The following is a 15,389-nucleotide window of genomic DNA, read 5'->3' on the forward strand; positions in this document are numbered from 1 at the left end:
GATGATTTCACATGGCGTCTCATACCATAGTGTGCCCAACACGTTTGGGTACAAAAGTTTTCCTTAAAACTGCAAAAACTTAATATGTAGTAAAACTTGGCAACAGATTTAATTGACAGGCAATGGCCTCGAGCCCACTCATCCGGATCCGCATCATAAAAAAACTATATTGACAAGTTGACAACACTGTAGAGCTTAGTAAGTAACTTCCCACATGCCGGTCACTGTAACTGAATACAAGAAAAGGTCAGAAAAGATTCATGTCATTGAGGAGAATAGACGAAGTGATCGGCATAAAATAATGTGCTTTAGTCAGGGCCAAGTAATTTTAGAAAGATATTCATGTTGAGAACCCCTGGCTTAGACAGCAATAACAACGTTGCCGCAACAGGATTATGATACTGAGCGGATTATGAAGTAACCGACCTTCTTACAAACATACGATCCTAGCTATGATTTTTTTCTTTAGTAGATCTTGTGAAAAATACTAGAGACGTTGATGGTATAACCCAGGGGTGTTCAACTCAAACATGCCGGCGTGCCAATATTTATCCTATAACTTCTTCCCGTGCCAAAGTTTAGTAATATAATTCTTTCTAATAACAAAAACGTGTAATCAGCAGTGCGCATTACTGCATCTAAATGTCCGTCGGTGAGCTAACTTTTGCTTTTTGCTTCTTCACACCAAACTTGATAGTTATGTGAAAGCCTCCACTATAATATAATGTTATAGTATTAAAAGTAATTGTTAGTTGTCGTGATTGCAGCGATTGTTTTATATTGTGAATATACAATGGCAATTTACTGTATAACAAATTAAGTATTTTTTGACAATTGGCTATACAACAAATTGAGTAATTCAGGGGGGCTTGCGTGCCATTTTTTATTTGGTCGCGTGCCGCTTGTTGGACACCCCTGGTATAACCTCTCAAAACGTCGACTTAGCAGTATCAGATTTCAGAAACATACTGTTGACCCAGAAAACGTTCTCTTTTCTAGAAAGCTAAACGGTTGATAAATTTGACTACATAGATAAACAGATATAATCGAATTTTCCGTCATTTGGATACGTTCTTTTCCAGAGAATAGAAACCATTATTGGTCAAGTTAAGCATTTTTGTTTCGTCGGACCATGAGCAATTAAATAATATGGAATATAGTACTCTGTGGCAGCTCAGATTTTTTTGATTTGTAATCCATAAATATGATTGTTTGCAACAAAAAAGCATGATCAATGATTATGCCGGTCTATCATTAAAAATTTCTTGACCCTTGAACTTGAATTATATCTTGTACAATAGTAACAAAAGAGTATTAAGCTCATAAACGGCGTTTGTGTTTTTTGAATTAGGCTTATTGAAATCAAATCATCAATAAAACATTGATTTAAAAGGACGAAAAAATCCTAAAATTTATTTTCCGCCTATATTGAAATTTTGTTTCGGCAGGTAAGTTGCTCTGAGCGATTAAACAAGTTGCAAAACCGACGAATACAAGAAAATACGCATCCAAGTGACGAGGCATAGTCTATCCTATACTTTGTTGTTGTCATCCTTACATACAGCGTTCCTTTTTTGGTTGGGAAGAAACTTGGCTCACAACAGCTTGCAGTTTAACTTACAGCCTGTTTAGTATTTTTAAAGAGATTCGTTTCAGTCGGCCTGGTGTACTATACGGCACGCTATACGTACAATCCTTTGATTGTACACAGGTGACGCCAAACTATCCAATTACGTGATGATATAATATGCAAATGTTCTCCTTACATCCAGTAATCGTAGTCACCGCCCAATACCAGCTCATGAATGGTTTCAGATGGAATTAGTGTTGCTTAAAAAAATATCACTGTGAGATATAATTTTTTGTTGAAATATGTTTCGATGTAGGCAGAACCATAAAAGACGAAAGCCAAGTGAATATGTTTACCAGGGATGTAATGACTTAAGTCAATGACTTGTCTCAAGTGCACTTAATCCACTGTTTTCAAATGACTTGACCCAACCTAAGTCGTTTCGGTAAACTGAGTTGACCTGAATTTAAGTCGGTAAGTCAAATGACTTGGGTTCAAACTAAGAGTTCTTATTTAATAATTAGATTGCTAAATTTCTTTTGTGATATTTTTAGTTGAGTTATTGCTCATAATCGGGCGAGTTTACCGATTTGAATCGTTTATCGTTTTATTTTTATATTAATAGTTTGACTTTGAGTTGATTTGTCCCAATTATGACTTGATTGGAACCTTACTTTGGCAAATGATGACTTGGACTGGGATTTGACTTGTTATTTTTTTAAAAGACGTGACTTAGATTTAAGTTATTTCATTAATGATTTTACTGGGACTTAAGTCATTTCAAAATTACTTGTTTACAACACTGATGTTAGCCAATACCTTCCTGTTGGGTATTTCCCTTGTAGCAATAACTCAACGTTGATTGTTGTGTAATCGCCAAAGCGTATGAACTTTCGCATTCCCACTGAGCCACGTGTGACTGTTTTACGTTCTTGTTCGCATTAGGAGGAGTGGTTGGCTATTTGAATGTCTTTAGAAACGCCTGTTGGCATATTTCTGCAAATTCGTAAGAGGAACTAAACGGAGACTTTGTTACAACTTGGAGGTGTGTGAGTGTGTTATGTGGGCGCGGTCGCACGGTCAGGTTTGCCTTGAGTCGTCACAGCTGCTTAAATACCTTTATCTTGCCATCCCATACTCTTCAACGAAATGACACTGGCGCAATCAAGAATATCGATTTGTGGAATAACCTTTATTTTACCATTTATTCCACAAATATTGCGACAAAATGCTTCTCCGAAAACAAGTATTTTTAGCGAATAAATTATTCACGCATCAAGATGTTCTAGACCAGCGGTTCTCAACCAGTGGGCCATGGCTCACTGGTGGGCCAAAATAACATTTAAGGTGGGCCACAGACCAATTTAAAAAAGCTAGATTTAGTTTCATTTGTGTCACTATATTTAATTTTATAGGAATAATGGCTTGGGGAGGAAATAAAAAGGAATATAAATTTATTCTGCAGCCGCAAGTATCTCACTAATGCACAGTTCAATAAATGATCTGTTTTGAAATATGTTCTGCTGTGTTTTGTTCTAAACCTATTTTACAGTTTTTTCTTTCATAAATATTTATTGGGTAACAGATTTTTTTTGCGACGTAAGTGGGCCACGAAAGAAAAAACGTTGAGAACCACTTTTCTAGACTCTCGAGAGATGCTATTTGTTTAGGTGTTTTATAGATGATTCCGGATTCAAAGGTCACCCTCTGTTAAAAGCGTAAAATTAGGGCATTTCCGTTCAATAAAATAAGACTCGCCTTGTGTAAACGCTTTTGTGTGAATTGCAGAGTTAGCCGTTAGTGGGGAACTTTTGCTGTTTGCAGATTAAAGGCAAAGGTTATAAAAGTTGTCTTGACGTAACTTAGCTTGAAAAGGGAAATTAAAATTCGTGATCATTATACAATTAAAATCCAAATTTGCAACATGTTTATAAAACAATATGTTTCTATTTCTCACTGGGTGTATCAGACCAACTTAGTTGTAACATTGCCATGTCCTTTATTTGGCGATAAGTCGCTTTTTACGTAATTAACATGTTTCGATTTTCGAGGTTAAATATATGACTGTGCGCTGGCAGTGGAAACTTGTGAATAGAGCCTACGTCAGCACCACGCTTTATTGTTTAGATTCCTGTAGCTGTGTGCATGCCAACATATAGTGGCCACCCTCTGACATCTATACTCAGCCGAGCAATCTGACTCATATCGTTATGCCACGGCCACCGTTTGTTCTGTTCAGCAGACGGGTATAAAGGCAACATCGCAAACCAGTTTCGGTTGCGGGCCAACGACAATCAGTTGCCTTTTCAACTGTTGGCGTCGGTTGATTGGCCAATATGCATCAAATTAAGGTGTCAACTGGGCGTTTGTTTGTGTTTTGTATAATAGCTAACAGTCGCTATTTGCACACTCTCAAGTGTTCTTTGTAATTGCATTGTTATTTTGTTCGATATTTGGGGCTCCGCTAGTGATGTGGCATTCCGTAACAACACCGTTTGATGGATTGTTTTATTTTTGTATCATCAACCCATAAATTGACGAGTCAAAAAAATAATATTTAGTCAATTACAACTTTGCCAATGTTCGTCCGACTTTTTTCACCAAAAACAATTAACGCAACCTGCTAGGGGGCTATATAATTTTCACGAAAAATAAATCGAACTAAGGATTCTAATTCTTTGAACTGTGTTGCGTAATTCGTATTGTGTTCGCTTAGGCAACAAAAGGGCATTACATTGTGTACACTGCAGGGCAAACGTTTGAAATGGTCTGAGTAAGCGTCGAAGAATGTTCTTGTATTCAATTGGTGATTTCACAGGTTATTCCCGCCACTGATTGCTGGTAATCATTGAGGAAAAGAAATGCTCAACGGCATCTGTTAGTTCCGCTTTCAGCGTTTTGCGACGAGAGTAAGATAACCGATTAACCGTGTGATACACAATGCAAGCAAAATAACATACCGAATAACCTGGGTCTACTAACCTGACACTAACAAAAGTGTGTGTTTCTTCATAGGCATTGTCGGCAAAGGGCTGCTGAGTTGAGTAGCACTGCCAATATTTAGATATTTTAATGTTTATTTGCCTTTTTTGTGCTGTGATACCATTACAACCTGCCTAGGAATACAGCCTTAACCAGGATTATAAGAAGTAGGCTATACCTGTTAACAGTACGGTATAGGCTTGCCTTTTTAAGTTTGAACAATTCATACTGAGTATTGTGACTCTAACGGTGCTTTGAAATGATATGAAGATACACACAAAGGGTAAACCTTATAGTTTCACGTCTGACAATTTGAACAACCCAAATAGACAGTAAACCCATAAATGCGCAAAACTAAGTTTTAGAGCCAACAAAACTGGAGCGGTGTTCAACCCGTTTTTCGCCACACAGTCGTACAGTCACGTCAGCGTGGAACTTCCCTTACCTAAAAATATCCGGGGATTTTTTTTGTAGCGCAGACTGTACATTGGTCTGACAGCTTCAACAGAAGAGCAGCTATGGTTTTGTACGTCTAATATTTCGCAAAGGGCACCTTATTCCACATTTGAATGCCGCAATGCCTGCAAAACTTGTTTTCTTGTTGAAATTACTATAGGTTCTCCAAGTAGTCTACAACAGGTTTCTAATTATCGTAAAGGTCTTGCAGGAAATTAATTGCAACAGTGCAATACGCCGTGTAAATAATACACTATCTGTTGTTCAGCTTTACCAGTGAACTGCAGCAGCCTAAGTAAGGTATGTGCACATGAAGAACAAACAGTCAGTTTATACATAGCCTGATTTTAATTTTGCTTTTCCCAGTTTTAATTTACTTTATAGCTACCGGTGTGACACAATTTCTTTGGTACACACTGCGTAATTTAACCTCAAATTAGATAAACAAGGTTGTTTTCGGTAACAGGCTTACTACAAGCGCAGCTACAGTAGCAAAACTTAAAAAAACATCCGGTGCCAGTAAAAATCTCCCAAACGTTTTAGTAGAGCCGTTGGCGTTAGTGCGTGCAAATACCGCCTCGAAACGGAAAGTCCCGGCGCGAGAGTTGCGTTGCTGCAAAAACATTCATGACATCTGCAAATTTAAAGCTATTACCTGTGAAGGTTCTTTGTGTTTCTTCTTCGTCATTGTTAAACAAGTTAAAATTCCTAGCCTAATTTTTAGCCTTGTTGTTGTTTTGAGTTTTGTTCGTGGAAAAAAGTGCTGATTTTATTATGTGCTCCCTTAGTTTTGTGTGAAATAATATACTTTGAGGCTTATGTTTAGACTTTAAACATGTTTGCTTGTTTTTACGTCAAACTTATTTCAGACAAGTTAGTAACTAGGTTAAGCTTCTAATTTAACAGACTTTATGCAAGTTATAAAGGGATGTTGTTTTTGGTCTGTAACAAGTTGAGAAGTTCTATCCATACAAAATTTGAATTATAACCAGAAAAAAAATGATTGTTTAATTAATATCCTTTAAAAAACGACATTGACAGTCAGACATGACTTATTTGTCGGTATCTTGATATGTGTCTTAGACATTTGGTAGTTGGTAGTGTTGGTACGCCACCCGAAGCTTGTGTACCTTAGAACTTCATGGGAATTGGAAGTAAATGTTGTTCACCTCGTAAACGCACAAACCTCGGGTATTTCCAAACTTTCTTCCCAAGTATCCAAACGGAACATCGTTAGGTGGACCATAATCTTGTTGCATCGTTGCTGCAAAAATAGGTACTAGGACAGACCAAGAGTTTAGTCACCTATTTTAAAGAAGGTGAAAAAGTTAAAAAACATTTTTTCTACTGTTTTTTGCTTCTATTAGTTTTGTTGTAACTTTTAAAATATGTATGATGATTTTAAGGGTTGCGATGGTTTTGCACTTTGCAGTTACGATCCTAATTATAGCGTCCACCAGTTCTGTTAGTTAGATGTGTATGTAACATACAAACAAAGCAGGTTAGTAAAAAAATAATCCCGCTGTTCAAATAAAGCAAAAATCGGAACTTTGACGAATGAAACACAATTTTACTCTTTTTACCGTTTTTTTTTTATAAAGTGTGTCTGTCAGGCTTTTGATATGACTTTCTTATTTATTGGAGTATAGTTCAACTGCTCGTTGTCTGCGGGCGTTTTCGAACGTGCGAAGCAAACTGGTGCTTTAGTGTGACCTTGGCTCCGACGCTACTTTGTTAACGTAAGATTAGGCTCGGGAAAGTACGCCTTTGCCAAGCTTCGCTTCTTGCGGGTGCCTGCAAAAAATCCCTTACTTACCGGGGATTGATTTGCAAAAAAGGCGAACCCTCGTGCGAGAGATAGTTAGGTTTTTTAAAGATTTGGAAATTAAACATCATTCGCTGGGCAAACGTTTAAGATATTTATGAAAAGTAACCTTTGATGGAGCATTTATATTCTATAGCTTTTTGCAACGGCATTTTTGCAGCAAACGAAAAAACGACATTAGCACCACAACAGTTGTTATATTTTATTAAAAACTCAAGGTTTAAAATGTTAGAGAATAATTTAAAGCTGATGTTAAAATAAACATTTTACCTCTTGAAAATAGGGGAGTATTTTAGGGGGGCAAAATTAAAATTCGGTCATTTTTGTGTTTAGAGGTGTCTGAAAAACTAAAGAAAACATTGTTAAATAGTTTTCAATTATAAAGACAAATTATAGGTTGCTTCACAGCAAAATTTTGACCTTCAACTCAAAATAATTAACCCATGGGGGAAAATAATTAACCCAAAATATAGAAATTAGAGTGATTTTTTGATAGAAAAAAAATTCCAAACAAAGTGGTGTACACTGCCTGGCAGATTTTTTATTTAGACTTGCGGCGGTAAAATATGTTGTTTTGTAAGAGCAATAAGTTAATTCACTAAGACGAGACACTTTGCACAACGGATGTTGCACGCGCTGGACAAAAAAAACACAACAGGGAGCCAGCCGCTTCGCGGCCAGAATAAGGCAAGCGATATGAACAAATTCTGTATTGAAGGTTTTCTGCCGCTAGATTAGAGTAGATAGCTGTAAAGAACTAAATCGAACACATCACACTATTGATTTTTGTCCCCAATTAGAGGCGTATAGGGGTGCAAGAAAAAATTGTCAAATATTTTTCAATTATAAAGACAAGTTATAGGTTTGCTTCGCAGCCAAATTTATATTAAGACCACAATCAATCTTGTAAAAGTGCACCATGTCCAACCTATAACACGCAACTTCGGGCCACATACGCTTTTGCCTGCTAAAGCACCGAAACTGGAAGCACAACATTGGGAGTATATGGACACTGACAAATAAGACCCGTTGAAAGAATATAGAATAACCAAGGAATAACACCCTGGTGAAGTATAGTGGAACTGCGCTATACCCCCCCCCCCCCTGGTATAATATAGTAGAACCGCGCTATAACCCCCTAGCAAAATATACAAAAACCGCATACCCTGTCTAGTTTTATTTATTTTTTTTTTCAGTATTTTTTTTGTGGCTCACTTTTGACAAGGAAAAAAACATAGTTGGAACATGAAATTTTCACAACTGTTAAATACCCTCCCAAAGTTGTTTCCAATATAAAAAAAAATTGCCTAGGTTCTAAGGGGTGGTTTTTAGGGGGGTAAAACTGTCATTTTTTGTTAATTTTGGTTTTCGGCACTTTTCAGAGATGAAAAAATGTAAAAAAAATCTGATATATTTATGGATGATGGATACATGACATATACAATGCTAAGTAACAAAATTTTAAACATTAGCCCTGAACTGTTTATCCGGGGGGTCAAAATGCACAACACTTTAGGAAATTTCAATGATATATTTACACTAGAAGGAAATGACATAAAAATCTGAAAATTTCACAAATGTTAGAGAACCATTTAAAGCTGATGTTAAAATAAACAATTTACCTCTTGAAAATAGGGGAGTATTTTAGGGGGGCAAAATTAAAATTCGGCCATTTTTGTGTTTAGAGGTGTCTAGAAAACTAAAGAAAACATTGTTAAATAGTTTTCAATTATAAAGACAAATTATAGGTTGCTTCACAGCAAAATTTTGACCTTCAACTCAAAATAATTAACCCATGGGGGAAAATAATTAACCAAAAATATAGAAATTAAAGTAATTTTTTGATGGAAAAAAAATTGCAAATATAGGGGTGCAAGAAAAAATTGTCAAATATTTTTCAATTATAAAGACAAGTTATAGGTTTGCTTCGCAGCCAAATTTATATTAAGACCACTGGCAATCAATCTTGTAAAAGTGCACCATGTCCAACCTATAACACGCAACTTCGGGCCACATCCGCTTTTGCCTGCTAAAGCACCGAAACTGGAAGCACAACATTGGGAGTATATGGACACTGACAAATAAGACCCGTTGAAAGAATATAGAATAACCAAGGAATAACACCCTGGTAAAGTATAGTGGAACTGCACTATACCCCCCCTGGTAAAATATAGTAGAACCGCGGTATAACCCCCTAGCAAAATATACAAAAACCGCACACCCTGTCTAGTTATGTGGCCCGAAAAAAAAAATTTTTTTTTGGACACATGTTGTTTTTTTTTTTTGTTTTTTTTCAGTAAATTTTTTTGTGGCTCACTTTTGACAAGGAAAAAAACATAGTTGGAACATGAAATTTTCACAACTGTTAAATACCCTCCCAAAGTTGTTTCTAATATAAAATTTTTTTTCCTAGGTTCCAAGGGGTGATTTTTAGGGGGACAAAACTGTCATTTTTTGTTAATTTTGATTTTAAGCACTTTTCGGAGATAAAAAATCTGATATATTTATAAATGATGGATACATGACATATACAATCCTAAGTAACAAAATTTTAAACCGTACCCCTGAACTTTTCATCTGGGGGGTCAAAATGCACAACACTTTAGGAAATTTCAATAATATATTTACACTAGAAGAAAATGACATAAAAATCTGAAAATTTTACAAATGTCATAGGACCATTTAAAGCTGATGTTAAAATAAACGTTTTACCTCTTGAAAAAAGGGGAGTATTTTAGGGGGGGCAAAATAAAAAATTCGGCTGTTTTGTGTTTAGAGGTGTCTAAAAAACTAAAGAAAACATTGTTAAATAGTTTTCAATTATAAAGACAAATTATAGGTTGCTTCACAGCAAAATTTTGACCTTCAACTCAAAATAATTAACTCATGGGGGAAATAATTAACCAAAAACATAGAAATTAAAGTGATTTTCTGATAAAATAAAAAACTGCAAACAGAGTGGTGTACACTGCCTGGCAGATTTTTCATTTAAACTTGTGGCGGTAAAATATGTTGTTTTGTAAGAGCAATAAGTTAATTTCCTTAGAGAAGCCTCTTTCTAAAAGGCAAGTCGCACGCGCTTAGTTTCACTGAGACGAGACACTTTGCACGATGAATGTTGCACGCGCTGGACAAAATAAGCACAGCAGGGAGCCAGCCGCTTCGCGGCCAGAATAAAGCAAGCGATATGAAAGAATCCGGTATTGAAGGTTTTCTGCCGCTAGATTAGAGTAGATAGCTGTAAAGAACTAAATCGAATACGTCACACTATTGATTTTTGTCTCCAATTAGAGGCGTATAGGGTGCAAGAAAAAATTGTCAAATATTTTTCAATTATAAAGACAAGTTTTAGGTTTGCTTCGCAGCAAAATTTATATTAAGACCACTGGCAATCAATCTTGTAAAAGTGCACCATGTCCAACCTATAACACGCAGCTTCGGGCCACATCCGCTTTTGCCTGCTAAAGCACCGAAACTGGAAGCACAACATTGGGAGTATATGGACACTGACAAATAAGACCCGTTGAAAGAATATAGAACAACTAAGGAACAACACCCTGGTAAAGTATAGTTGAACTGCGCTATATACCCCTGGTATAATATAGTAGAACCGCGCTATACCCCCCTAGCAAAATATACAAAAACCACACACCCTGTCTAGTTTTTACCGTTTTTGTGCACACAGCCGTATGGACTCCAATTGTTTACGAATTTTGCATTCATTCAGCTGTGGAGTCAACAGTGTTAATCTTTTTACCCGACCAATATAATGCGTTTAACATATACAAAACTTAAATTTAGTTCGTTTAACAGCGATTCTTGTTGAGTAATTTCTTTAGAGAGGTTGTTGGACTTTAAAAAATATTTTATCCGAAATGTGCGTAGGCTATATCCATTGCCCTTACGAATTTTGTTTGACAAACTTTAGGCAACAAAATTGTATTTGTATCAAGACTTCCAAAGCTAACACAAGCACATTGCGCGACAGGTATCATAGATTTTACGATAGAAAGTATTTACGGATTTTGAGCGTGTTGGCGCTGTAGATCGTCTGTTCGTTCATTCACCCGATATTGATAACTGTGACTCAGCTGGGGGTGCCGGGGTTCTGCTTTTTTAATATAAACGGTCGTTGACACCAGGCTTCATGTGTAAACTGTGCTGGCGATTCACATGTTTGGCCATAAGCGCCTAATATTGATATATGAAATATTTTTCCATTTTTTTTCTTTAGTACTGTACTTCAAATTTGTACAGCCGTCCAGATGACCAGTCATTGCGTTGTGCAAACAAAAACAATGTTTTTTATTGAATTCGTCATAGGCGTTAAGCAACAGGGTCGCCTCTCTGTCTACTATCTTGCTAATAAAAACGTTATTTACAAAAACGTTTTGTGGCAACTTGAGCGAATTCAAACATTCAGCGTTTTCTTTCGTTCAGTATCGAAATTTCATGGAAATTTTCTCCCGAGTCACATGGGTACTCGCATGCGTCAACTCTTAAGTTTTCGTCACCCAACTCCAGTGACGTTTGATTAACTCAAAACGCGATCATCTGCGTTTTTTCTCAAATAACTAGAACCGAGCTACTTTTATTTTTTTGCTTCAGTAAACCCAATGCAAAATTGGTACAAAAGCGTTACCCCGTTTTTTATTTGGTGTTACTCAAAAGTTGGTTTGAGTCACCAAAAAAATGTTGGTATTAAGACTAACAACAGTAACTATATTTTTACCAAAATAAATCCCTATTGTGCGCGCACGCTGGAGTTTTATCCCAATTATTTTTCGTCCTGAAGTTTGGTGTGATTTTCTCCAACAGGGCTTTTGCTGGGTATAAGTGGGTGCACAGACACCCGTTTCCGCTTCAGGGAGAATGGCGCAACTATGTACCATGTCCCTTCACTATTGCGCACTTTTGGCCATCACTGGTTCCGCGTGTATCTCCAGACAACGCTGTCTATATACACACAGCCCTTTTATTTCCGAAAAATTTCGCAAGGACTGGTCACCTAAAATCGACAAAAAGCTTTTGTCTTATTGTGTTTTGAGCTGTTATAGTTTAGCCTCCATCTGATACAATTTATGTCTTCTTGCTGCCATAGTTTTAGGCGAACACGACAAGCTTCCATCCCAATGACTATTGATAAACGTATAACAATGGTGGCGCCAACGTTTTTAGCGGTTTTTACCTGTCAATAAATAATGCTACACGACGATATGGTGTCCAATCGTAAAACTCACATTTTTCTACCAGTCGCTTTCGCCTCATTTTGGCGGCCTATTTCAGCGTACAGCAGATGCAACGAACCGTCATTGTACTGCAAACGTAAAACAAGCTTTTTCTTAATTCTATCCTTATGGGTTTTATAATTTTAAAAATGTTGTTCATAGCTATTGTAGGTCGTTTTCGCCGCTACCGCTGCGCCATTTTGAGTAAAATCGGCCGACTGATACAAATACTATACAAAAATGAGCTAACATTTAAAGAGGTCAGTTTGGTACACTATACTGTGTAAATGCGCTAAACCAGGAGCCACATCTTTGCAAAGAGTATTTCAGTTGTTGGTTCAGGTATTTCGATAACATTAAATACCGTAATTCTTTCTTTAGCATATCTTTGTTATAGTAAGTGTGTTGCTATAGGCGTACCAGAAGGACTGACCGCAGTGCTACAGCAAACAAGCCTAAGTCACAGAACTATATTATCTACACGAAACAAATATAATATTTAAAGCTATAAAAGCTTACATGGCGCACCTTAAATGTTAGGGTTTTACATGGCTTTCTACCTAGTTACCCATAGTCAAATGAGTTGTTTGATTTGCTTAGTCACGATTGCGACGTGTTTTTTTATTTCTATTTTTAGTTTACATTTAATCATTTTGGGGGGTTAACAAACGACGATGTCGTCATGCTTTGATCTGAATGATATCTAGGAATTTTTGTTGATTTTTTAAAGGTTGTTTGCACGGCAAGTTGTCGACGGGTAACACAAACTAAAATACGACATAGGTTCTTTTCGTTGTTGACTTTATGTGATGTATAACATGCTTTGGGAATTCTTTTTTATCGCTTGCGTAAACATTGTAACGTTTGGTGTGATTCACTATACATACACGTCGATCTTTTTTTACTGTTTTTAGTATAGCCCGAAATTATTGAAAAGGTTAGCGAAATTGGTTGCAGGGTACAGAAGGTTACTAAAACAGGGCGTCGACGTAAAAATATAATATGCAGAGGATTAAATTATGTTGTTGAAACTCTTGTTTTATCGGCCTTTAAGGCAACCAATACATACCGTTAACAACGGTATTTTAATTTCCAGTCAACTACTTTGCAAAATAAACAAATTTTGCAAAATAAACAAGTCCAGTCAAGTCAAGTCATAATTAGAGGAAGTCAACTTGGAGTCAAGTCATTGATATAAAATAAAAACATTAGACCAGTGAATGTGATCGGTTAACAGTAACTTAAGTCCCAGTCAAGTCATTTTAAAATGACTAAAGTTCCAGTAATTTTTATGCAAAAATAGTCCCAGTCCAAGTCATCATTTGACAAAATCAAGTCCCATTTAAGTCATTATGAGTCCATTCAACTACAAGTCATCTCACTAACATAAAAGTTAAAAACGTTAAACTATTAATATTGGTAAACTTTTTGGATTGTGAGCAATAAGTCAAAACTAAAAAAACGCAATGTTTTACGTGCGAAAAATGAGATGGATAACCCAATTTTTGAAAAACAAAGATTCATGAAAACGCCTTGTTTAAACCCAGATGATTTGACACAACGACTTAAGTCAGAACCAAGTCATTACAACACTGGTGAATAACCCCCTCAAAAGTGTGTTTTATCACCAATTATCCGGCATGGGGTTTGCAACATAAATTGTGTGAAGCACTACTCAAGTTGTTACAAGCTGTAAAAAACGTGCTGAGTTTAATTTTCATTCAATTATCCAATTACTTAAAAATAAACCATACGACTTTTTTCTACTTAACACCTATTTACAGAAGTGACTACAAAGTCAAAAGCTACCGGGAAAATTACATTAAAGTCATTTCACGACAATGGTGTTGTTGGTCGTTTCAAATTTCAAAAGTTTGTCCCTTCAAATCTATCTGCAAGCATCATACTTTGAGCTCGCTGTTATACCATAAACGCTGATTTGGAATTTTCGGATGGCCCACTGAGCCCGAACAAACGACAATTTTCCCAGCACGTCAGAAATTTTATGAAAGATATAATACTGAAATATCCAAATTTCCTATTTCTGTATTTTTCCCTTTCTTCTATAATATTTATCTTTGCATAAGATAGAAATTCCCGACTGTTTCTTGCTTTAAGGAAATTTCAAATGTGAAAACCCATGCAAGTTTTAGAGCCGATTCTCAAAAAACTAAATGTCCGCTAGATGTTGATGAAGATGGTTCTCATTCAAAGCTAAGCAACAAATACAACAAATAGGTGGCTGAATGAACTTCATCAGTAGGTTTAAGCGTCTGTTTACAAAATTTTCCATGAAAACTGTTTTTTACAGGTTGTGGCTCCAATTGTTTTAAGTTACTTGATCGAGAACGATATTTTTTTTAGCAACAAACAACAAGCTTTGTTCTATAGCAGGGGTGTTCAACATAAGGCACCCCCCCCCAAAAAAAAAAATAAAATACAGCCAATTGTTAAAAAAGCTAAATTTGTTACACAGTCAATTGTTATTGTTTATTCACAATACAAAACAATCCCAGAAATAACGACAACAAACAATTACTTCTCGTATTATAACACTATACTGTTTTTATTTTTTGTATAAAAGCGCTTTTAATACTAGAAAAAAAATAGTTGCCAAACTTTGGCACGGGAAGAAGTTATAAGATAAAAATTGGCACGTCGGCATGTTTAAGTTGGACACCCCTGTTCTATAGGAATCACGATAAGCACAGGGCGCTTAACTTACAGGACAGTAAATACGCTTACTTGTGCTATTAAAATTTTCTACTGACAATCAGGATTTTTAAAAAAACATTAAAAAAATGCTACTTAAATAAAATAAGCTTGTTTGCCATCACGGGAAACAAGTGACGCCAGAGTCAGTTGAGGAGTAATTTTTTTATGTTTTTTCTAGAATGAAACGCTTTTAATGAGGAAATGTGTACATTGCTCTTTGAAATACATCTCGATTTCCGGCTGAATGCCAGGTGACCTTGCCCGCCCACGCGTGCGCTAGTTACGTTCTTGCGCTCTCTCACCCACAAAGGCGCGCCGGTAACTCCGTGAACCTGCTTTGTGATAGTCTACAATTTCCTCACGTCGTGCCTCTGCGGCCACAGTTATAGCTATGGCTCGTGTCGGCCAACACACGGAGGTCGCTTGCAAGCGATTATCTTCGCGTCACGTATGTGAAAGCCCCCTTTGGCAGCCTGGTTTTCGTTTCAGTGGCGCCTATTTTTCTATGAGATTCGCCCCACTTGTCCTCGCGTGGGAAAAGCAATAGGAGACCTGATATTGTGATTGTTGGCTGCAAAAATGGTTATCCGGTCCGGCTTTATCAGTAGGTCAA

The sequence above is a fragment of the Ascidiella aspersa genome, chromosome 2, assembly GCF_963924565.1.
Source record: "Ascidiella aspersa chromosome 2, kaAscAspe10.2, whole genome shotgun sequence".
Classification (NCBI taxonomy): Eukaryota; Metazoa; Chordata; class Ascidiacea; order Phlebobranchia; family Ascidiidae; genus Ascidiella; species Ascidiella aspersa.